Below are 9037 nucleotides of genomic sequence, written 5' to 3'. Positions count from 1 at the left end.
TACATCTACCCTTGCAAAACATCTACAGATACCGATCATAAGTCACATTTTCCAATGTCAATGCGCAATTGGATGCTACTTCGTTTTCCAGATAACTATAGGAGGGAGAGAGATTCCGACGAGAGGGAATACTATGCCGGACTGCGGCGGGAGTGGGACTTTCGTGTGAACGAATCCAACGCTCTACACGATGATCTCGTGCGACTCGGAGCGCCTCTTGTTGATCGTGTCTCACTCACACTATCACAAAAAAATATGCACCAATATGAGCGTGCAGTGACAAAAATAAAAAAAAGAGAATAATCTGATGATACTCCGTAGGTCCAGGTATCACATGCTACAGCTAGCGGAAGAGCTGGCCGCCGCCACGAACCGACAACTCATTTCGACGGAACGTAACAATGTCCTCAACTACGAGGACTACCTGTCAGAGTGAATGCCTATGTGGTATGTGTGTTATGTCTAGGTTAAGTCAATAATGTTAGTAGCATTAGTGTTCAATATGCAATGCATGCATATTGGTGACATCGTGTAAGTTACTTTAAGTTTTCTGTATTATGTTGTAGGTGCTTATTGTTATGTTCTAGGTGCTTATTGAAAAACATCATGTGTGGGAATATTTGACTTTTATGCGTTCTGTGGGAATAAACTAGATTACGAATAATGTGCATGGTCCTCACAATCAATAATAAGGTTTACATGGTACAAATGCAACAACAGTGACACACATACATTTAAAACATAGTTAACAAAAATAGTTAAATAACAAAGTCTAATTACACCATGACACGATTAGTCTTCATCTGACATCTCCACGTCTGACTGATAAATGGGATCAGCAAGAAGTGATTGCATGAATTGTGCGTGCTCGTACCACCCTCCCTCCACTGACTCTCGAATCTCGACTTGGGTCCAATATCGATTAAGACGTATCTTCATTCGATTATTTTCTTCTCTTATGCGGTTCAATACTTTACGAAGTTCATCAATCGTGTCTCTAGGCATCTGCGATGCGAGTCGCCGAGGCACTGGCAACTTAAAACCAGCCAACTCATCATAAAACATTTGTTGTTCACGAAATAACCAATCCCACTCCTGTCTCATGGTATTGTGAACGTAAGCACTATTTCGCAGATTCGGATTGATTGGATAGCTAAACTCATCTTCCAATACCCAGCAACGACCCATAGCAGTGAACACATCGTGAGGCCTATAGAGTTGTGGGTTGCCAGAACCAGACATTGACACTGAATACAATAACATCAAATGATCAAGTTAACAGTGTGCATCAACTGTTGGTAAATAATGTAATGCTGCATAAGATGGTACATGACAGTGGCGGAGGTAGGATTTCAATTCAGGGGGGGCAAGCTTAGAAGTCAATATTACCAAAAAAAAAAATTATATATATATATATATTAAAAAAAATTATAAAAACAACTATAAGTGTCATACAAAAACTATGTAAACTATATTTAGACATTTAAGTTAATACTATAAAATAAATTGTGGAAATAAATTAATTTTAAAAATATTTAAAATATAGCAATTTACTTGCAAAGTTGTATACACATCTCACTATCTTTTCTTGATTGTTTTTGAAACTATAGGAAAAGTTCGACTTTCTTTTTATTTTACAAACTAATTAAAATTTTAGTTCATAGCATAAACCCACAATTTAAAACTGAAATGTCAAGAAATTGAGGACCAAAAAACAAAAAAAAAAATTGTGTACAATATAGGACTATCGATTGAAATGTCATAAGAAAGACACTACAATGCATTATTATTATGCTAAGCTTAAGTGCATGATAATTAAAAGCTAACAGCTAACAAGTTAAAGCTCTTGGTGTGTGTTATTGTGCCTAACGGAAATTCTTCTAATTATTTTTGCTTCTGTCACAAAACTTTTTCCTTGTTTCCTATTTTTTTTCCTTACACGGTGTCATTGACTTAGGTAAGCTTGTCATTTTCCCTTTATTTCAGCAGGGCCAGGAAGCTTTTTTCCTGATTTGTGTTTATTTTCTGCATCAAGGAGGGTAAAGCATTCTAAATATTCCCTAATAGTAGTACATATGGAATATTTTTGGACAAGTCAAGCGGGGCACTTGCCCCCTCTCGCCCCCCCCCCCCTTGGCTCCGCCTCTGGTACATGACAAAGACATTCATCAATTTGTATACTATTACATGCTAAAAATTAAATACTAACACTCAAATTTTACCATAAGCATTACACACATAACATGCAATATAACCCAATGTACACACATAACATTTATCACTGTTTCTATAGCTTATTGTACGTTTCTTGTAACATCAAACAATACCAAACAACTAATATACCTCTAAAATACCATTCAAGAAAATACACATAACACTCATTCAAGAAAATACCAAAGCATAAGTAATACAAATTATTAAATGAAAATTATACTCTAACAAAAAACATACATTATGATTGATAAACTTTTATAATATCTACAACTATGTTTACCAACACAATAATAAAATTCTCAATGTATTTCAAAGAAGAGAATGAGTTAGATAAACCTGAGATGATGGAGAGATAACACCAACTTCTGATCGAAAATTCTTAGAATGAGGAGAATATCTGGAAATGATGAGGAGAATTGCTTGAGAAGTAGATATGGCAGAAGAACTCGATTATAAAAGAACCGAGTACTATTAATAACTCGATTTCCAATTAATCGGGTTCAGCTTCACGTGTGAACAACTAATGTGAAATGGCGTCAGAATAGCATAAAACTCGATTATAACAGAACCGAGTAAAATTAATAACTCAATTATCAGTTATTCGGGTTTTAAGCACTCGTTTTCTAGGTTCCCGAGTTACAAATAATATCGCGAGAATATTTTATTGCCGAAAAGCCAGGCTGGCCCAATAGGGTGGCAGGAACCTGACCACAACTCGGTTTCTTCATAGTCGAGTTATTTAAATAACTCACCTTTACGGTGATCGAGTATTCAAACAGGGGCACGCCCCTATATAGTTTCGAAACAGGGGCATTATGCCAAATATTTTTCCCAGAAAGGGCAAAAGGCCAGAATCCTCGGTTATCCTGGTATAACAGCATATGTTGGTTTCTATGAAATTTGTTCTCCTAAGAAAGGAGAATATGTCTTCGTTTCATCTGCTTCCGGCGCAGTTGGTCAGCTCGTTGGACCATTCGCAAAGTTGACGGGTTGCTATGTGGTTGAAAGTGCAGGAAGTCAACAAAAGGTCTTCTCACTCTTTTTTATTTTTTATTAAAAGATCTAGTAACTTATTATATTGTATAGATAACATATAATAAACTATGCAATCTCATGTTTCAATTATATATTTTTTCCTATATTTCTCTTGTGTTTTTAGAAATTAAATATCTCATCCTTTTTGTTTTGTTTTGTTTTTATTTAATTTTTTATAACAATATTGGCATATATTATTTTAGTGATTAATTAATTTTAAAATCCTAATTCCTAAAAAAAAAAAAAAAAAGTAATATCAGGATAATTCCTTTAGTTATATAATTTCTAGGGAATCTTTTTGTTGCGTAGCTTCCTGGAAATTAGTACCGATAGATTGCTTTCCCTTTGACCACTATGTGCTTTTAAATTGTTCATGGCATATACATGTGTAATAAATAACAAGTGATGTCAAGGTATTAGAATTTTATTATAAAAACATTATAAATTGATATATTAGTTTATAAATTCAGAGTAATTTTTAATTGAAAATTGACCATTATAAACCTGGTTTAAAACACTAATATTACTATTTTCGTGCGTGTTCTAATAAGTATTATTATTTACTCAAAAAAAGAAGAAGAAGAGATGTTTATAAACCCGCTGTTTATAATTTCAGTCTACAACTACAAATGTTAGACCCTTTTGTAGTTGTACTTTAATTATGTAATATATTATAAACCCGGTTTAAAACACTAGTATTACTATTTTCGTGTGTATTCTAATAAGTATTATTATTTACTAAAAAAAAAAAATGATGTTTATCTTACATTGGTTGTGTGTGTTTAGTGTCCGTTGTTTATAATCCCAGTATACAACTACAAAGGTTAGGCCCCTTTTGTAGTTGTACTCTGATTATGTAATATATTATAAACCCGGTTTAAAATACTAGTACTACTATTTTCGTCCATATCCTAATAAATATTATTGTTTACTAAAAAATAATTGAAAATTGACGAATTTTATTATAACATTATAAATTTATACATTAGTTTATAAATTCAAAGCAAACTTTAATTGAAAATTGACGTGACAGTGACAATTTAACTACTAATGTATCACCATTTTAATTTGTCTTTTTTTTTTTTTAATAATTGTTTTTTGAAACTATTTACACTAGTCATCAAGTATTGAAACTTGTAATACTTTTTATCATTTTTAATTTATATATTAAACTAACATTATGGGAATTTAGAACTTTTTGAATTTCTGACTATTTATCGACGTTGTGTAGTCACCATCTAATTTTTCATATCTAATTCTCTCTTTGAGCCTTCTCAAAAAAAAAAAAAATAATAATAATAATAATAATAATAATAATAATCTCTCTTTGAGAGCAAGTGGTATGAAATACGCTGTCATGTCTCTACTGATGTTCCGGAAATAGCGTACATATGAAATAATTACTTTCCTTTTTTATTTCTTGGTAAAGGAGAGATGGTGCTAATTGCATATATAACCTCTATTAAATGAATACTTATTTGTTGTCTTCAATCAGGTTGATTTATTGAAGAACAAGTTTTGGTTCGATGAGCCTTTCAATTATAAAGAGGAGTGTGATTTGAATGCTGCTTTGAAAAGGTCAGTATTTGCTACTGTGTCACGCATATGTGGTACCAATCTAAAATGTCACCATAAGCTTTTAAAGCTCACTTTTTTCTACATATATATATATATATATATATATATATATATATTTATATATTTAAAATTTTTCTCTTTAATGTTACAAAATAGGATTAAACTATATAAAATCATAGTTGTTTGGTATAAAGTGATCCAATAATACTAAAAAATTTTATCTTCTCTAAAGAAATTTTATTTAAAAATTAAGTTATTTTTCACAAATTGTGTTATCTAACTTTTTATTTATTAATACAATACACATTACCATTGGTTTCTTTTTTGGCATGGCAGGTATTTCCCGAATGGTATTGACATTAATTTACTTTGAGAACGTAGGAGGGAAAATGCTTGATGCAGTTCTTCTAAACATGAGAGACCACGGGCGCATAGCTGGATGTGGAATGACCTCAACATACAATCTTGATGAGCCTGAAAGGATTAAAAATTTGATGTTTATCATATACAAGCGAATTCGTATGGAAGGATTTTCAGCCATTGAATACTTTCACCTCTATCCCAAGTTCCTAGACCACATATTGCCATACATATTAGAGGATCAAAGATAGTTTATGTGGAAGACTTAGCTGAAGGCCATGAGAATGGGGCAGCAGCTCTCCTAGGACTCTTTAGTGGCTGCAATGTTGGAAAACAAGTACTTGTAGTTTCTCGTGAATAAGAGCACGTTCAGACAGTAAATTGTTTGGGACATATTTTACATAATTGACTAATCCTTTGACAAAATACACTTTATTTGTAATTGGGTAGATCTAGGATGTGTTTAAGACTTCAAGAAACATGTTGTTCAAGTCAAGTGTTAAAGCCATGAAGATCTGACCAAGAAACAAGTGAAGAAGAGCTATTCATTAAAGCTCGACAGCAATCTCGACAGCAATCTCAACAGAAATACTTCTATCGAGTTTAATGTTGAAGCTCGACATAAGTTGTATTTGTCAAGAATTACGAAATCAGACTTTTCAGATCTGATTACACGCATATTCCTGTGTGTTTGTGTAGAATTTCTTTTCTCACAACCCTAGACATATATAAGGATTATTTTAAGGGCCGTCATAAGAGATGAAAAAATTAATACATGCAGATAGTGATCTAGTTCATCATTCTTTCTGAAGAAGTTACTGTGTCTTTACACTAAGGGTTTTGTAACCAAGGAACTTCCTGATCTTCATTGTTGATAAAGTGAAGAATTTTGCAGCCAACATCTTCTTCAAGTTGGTGGAGTTAGTCATGTACTGGGATTTGTGCATCATTTGTTAGTCATGTACTGGGTTTCGTGCATTGAACAGAGAAATTGCTGTTACAATACAAGTCCAATTGGGTATTAGGGTAAGAGTTCAATTGTAGGTTGGTATTTCGGGATAGGTCAGAGGGTTTGGTAAGATTCCTTATACTTGTAACCATTTGTGATTGATAATAGTGAATTCTCGAGAGTGGTGATCTTAAATTCACTCGATGGGGTTTTGCCTTGGAGGTTTTCCCCATTCGTAAACAAATCATCGTTTCAAATTTAATTTCCATTGCATTTAGTTTTAGTTGGTGATTTGTTTGTGCTACCACGCCATTGCATGTAATTTGACTAATTAATTAACTTAGGTAATTAATTAATTTGTAAGGGGTCAATTCATTTTAACCCAACATAAATGATTTGGAATAAAATCCTATGCATGTATTTGACAATTGGTTAATTTTGTATCCCAATTTCATAAATATATATATATATATATATATATACACACATTTAGAGAAGATTAATGAAGGAGATGTTATTTTTTAAGGATTTTTTATATTTATAATTATTATATGCAAAGAGGGGTTTGTATTTATTGAGATATATTAATTCTTAATATTATTCTACATATATTAAGGAATAGTTATTGTTATTCTCTTGGAGATAGATAACTATTCATTGGTTTAATAGCATTCACACTATCCCCAAGGGAATTTTTTTACTAAAATGATAGAAGTATATTAATCAAAAGAAAATACAAAAGAAAGCCTAGCCCAAGAGTTTTACAATATTGAAATCGGCCTAAAGAACAATTGACCCATTACTCCAGAAGCACCAATACTTTAAAAAAAAAAGGGGGGGGGGGGGGGGGGGTAGATTTGTAAACAGATATTTCATCTATGGGGGAGGAACTTGGCAAGTCTCTGATATTCTTTGAGCAAGGAGTCTGCCTGCTTAAAAATCTCACTCGGGTGGGTTTGAACATGCTTAAACTGGAAGCGGTTACGAGCATTCCACAAAGACCACGACGTTATAGCCCACAGCTCGAGTTCCTTTCTATCAAGGCTTTGTATCATATGAGGCGCAAGCATGAAGAAATTCTTGGCCACATAATTGCTCTTTTGCAACTTACCCCAAACCAAAGCCCAGACGTTACTAGCAAACGGGCACTCCCACATAATAGACTCTGTTGTTTCATCCTTCTAGCCACGAAAGAAGCACTTAGGGTCCATTTGCACTTTCCGCAGAGCAAGTTTGGATTTTGTAGGTAGAACGTTGTAGCAAGCTCTCCACATAAAGGTCCAAACCTTCGGAGGGACGTTTAGGGATCATAGTCTCTTACACAGGCCCTGATCTTGTGTGACAGAGGAGTGCTCCTCAGAGGGAGGATGGCTGAGCTAGAGAGCCACTTGATATGCAGTCTTCACTGTAAACTCCTGGGGCTTATTTTCCTTCCACATCAACTTATCTCTTGTGTTCAACCTTAATCCTCAAAATATCTTCCACTGTGGCTTGAGTGAAGGTGGTAGTGAGGATGGTTCAATCCCACTAGTGGGTCACCTCACTGATCAAGTCGCAGACTCTCAAGTCTTTATCTGCCCCATCACGGAAACGTGGGGGGTGTGGTAGCCACTTATGAGAGCTGATACTAATGGATCACCCATCACCCACTCCCCATACGGACCCTTCCCTAATCATGTCATGAGCTTGAAATAGGCTCCTCCAAAAAATAGATGGGTTCAAGCCTAACTCAGCCTCCATAAAAGAGTAATGGAGAAAGTACCTCGCCTTATACACCCAGTAGAACAGTGAAAGTGTCTCCTTAATAAGCTGCCATGCTTGTTTGGCCAGCATGGCCAAGTTGAAAGCGTGGATGTCTCGAAAGCCCATTCCTCCTTTCTTCTTTGAGCCACATAACTTACCCTAATTAATCGAATGAATCTTCTTCTCATTTCGAGTTTTACTAAATTGAAACTCTACCTTTTCTATTTTAACTAACTTATTATTCAAATGCAAGACTATTTATTTATTTATTTAATATATATATATATATATATAATATTATTTTTTCTCTCTTCAAACATAAATAAATAAACATTTAATCTACTCTCCACCTTACCTTTCACAACAATAACACCTTCTTCCTCGCAATAACACCTTTAACTTGAGCTAATGGGAAAGTGGAAACCATGAAAATGTTCTAATTTAATTTTTTACAAGTTTCTTTTAAAGGAAAATATTTTTTACAAAATAAACTAGCTAATGTTAATTAAAAAAAAGCAAAGAAAAAAAAAACACTAATAGAAAGACAAAGATTACTTGATTCAAAGTGTTAGTGAGCCTAAAAAGGAAAGAAAAGAGAAAAGAAAGAGACACATTTTTTTATAGATAGAGTGTCAACCTATGACATCCACTTTTGATAATAGCTCTTTATCATCAGGCCAAGATACGAATCAATTTTTGGTATAAGCGGGGATTGAACCCCAGATCTTTTATTCAATCATCAGAAATATTACCAATTGAGCTAATTAGAACCTATAGACACACATGAGTTAAAAAAATAATAATAATAATAATTTGACATGTGGGCTCTTATTCTTGATCCCAAGAGAGGAAAAACCTAATTTAGCCCTTTTACAATGCAAAGGGATGCAGTCTTATTTGATCACGCAAATACTTACTTGATATGTACAAAAATCATATATGTGTGTGTGTGTGTGTAATAAAAATTGGGTTTAGAAGTCATGGTTGAACCAAGTGGCTTATTAATTTCTTTAGATAAAATAAGTGTTTTACCAAATCAAGCCACATGTATCTAAGTTTTAGTTGATAGAGACAACAACTTATTTATTATTGTCAATTTCTTTAGATAAAGTAGGAATAGGTGTTTTAACAAAACATGCAATATATGCATTTTAGATA

The 9037-nt window shown here is 33.4% G+C and overlaps 1 pseudogene; it reads left to right on the top strand.

Moving 5' to 3' along the window:
* The first annotated feature begins 2647 nt into the window (after positions 1–2647).
* On the top strand, positions 2648–5548 carry LOC115965167 (annotated as a pseudogene).
* The last annotated feature ends 3489 nt before the right edge of the window (positions 5549–9037 follow it).

The sequence above is a fragment of the Quercus lobata genome, chromosome 10, assembly GCF_001633185.2.
Source record: "Quercus lobata isolate SW786 chromosome 10, ValleyOak3.0 Primary Assembly, whole genome shotgun sequence".
NCBI lineage: Eukaryota > Viridiplantae > Streptophyta > Magnoliopsida > Fagales > Fagaceae > Quercus > Quercus lobata.
Note: the sequence above shows the minus strand (reverse complement) of the source record. Positions and strands in the feature narration are given on the sequence as shown.